The following is a 1,371-nucleotide window of genomic DNA, read 5'->3' on the forward strand; positions in this document are numbered from 1 at the left end:
GAAATTGTGGGTTCATCTGGAGAATGTTTGAGTATAACAAGCAAATCAAGAATCAGTTCCTTAGCATTGTCGTGCTCTGCATTGCAAAATGACTTTAAAGAAATTAAGAATATTGAACACTAGGAATAAATGGGTAAGAATGCCTGCAGATACAGAAGTGAAGAGCTGATGGTGATATAAGTAAGGCTAAGGGAGGCAAGCACTTAATTTCTTATATATTNTTATGTTCTTCTTTCTCTGAATTAGCCATTTTGTACTATAATCTATGCCATGTTNTCACAAAAACACAACTCTCACCTCAAAAGGGATGAGAGACAGTTTATTCGAGAGTTAACTCTGTGTGACCAGGAACATAAATTTAGGTTACACCAAATTTAGGTTACGCCAAATTCCATGTTGCAACGTGGGAGCAAGTTTCATGACGTTTTTTAAAACAGAACAAAGTAACGCATAAATCAGGTCACATTTCAAAGACATTACCCGGACAATTTTGACAAAGAAACCTGATCTGTGGGCCTCAGATGCTATAACCAAGGCCTTTTGGTTAGTGAAAAGTTTATTTTGTTCAATTAATTCATTTCAAGTGGTTTTAGTCTGTTAGTCATACAATGTTGGGTCCAATAGTGAAGTGGGCAAGGAATGACTGTTTATGGGACTAATGATAGCCCAGGATAAATTGTAATTAGACTCTGAAACTTTAGCATCCCAATATCTCCACATCACTGAAGTTGTAACCAGTCTATGAGTCTTTGCAGATACAGCTTCCATCACCCTTTACAGCCATGGCTTCTTTACAGAAACTCATACTTAAAAATCAACATTTTCCCTAATATGCGTGTCTTAGTCAGGGTTTCTATTCCTGCACAAATATCATGACCAAGAAGCAAGTTGGGAAGGAAAGGGTTTATTCAGCTTACACTTCCAAATTGCTGTACATTACTAAAGGAGGTCAGGACTGGAACTCAAGCAGGTCAGGAAGCAGGAGCTGATGAAGAGGCCATGGAGGGATGTTACTTACTGGTTTGCTACCCCTGGCTTGCTCAGCCTGCTTTCTTATAGAACTCAAGACGACCAGCCCAGGGATGCCACCATCCACAATGCCCCACCCCACCTTGATCACTAATTGAGAAAATGCCTTACAACTGGATCTCATGGAGGTATTTCCTCATTGAAGCTCCTTTCTCTGTGATAATTCCATCTTCTGTCAAGTTGACACACAAAATCAGACAGNACAATGCTATAACACAGAAATAATAAAGATGAGAGAAATTAATTCCTTGGGAGATAGGCACAATACAGATTAATCAACAAGGCTGGAGGCTCATCTTGAAAACATTCATCAAACTTTCCAGGAATAAAAATGTTTATCAA

The sequence above is a fragment of the Mus caroli genome, chromosome 9 (assembly GCF_900094665.2).
Source record: "Mus caroli chromosome 9, CAROLI_EIJ_v1.1, whole genome shotgun sequence".
Classification (NCBI taxonomy): Eukaryota; Metazoa; Chordata; class Mammalia; order Rodentia; family Muridae; genus Mus; species Mus caroli.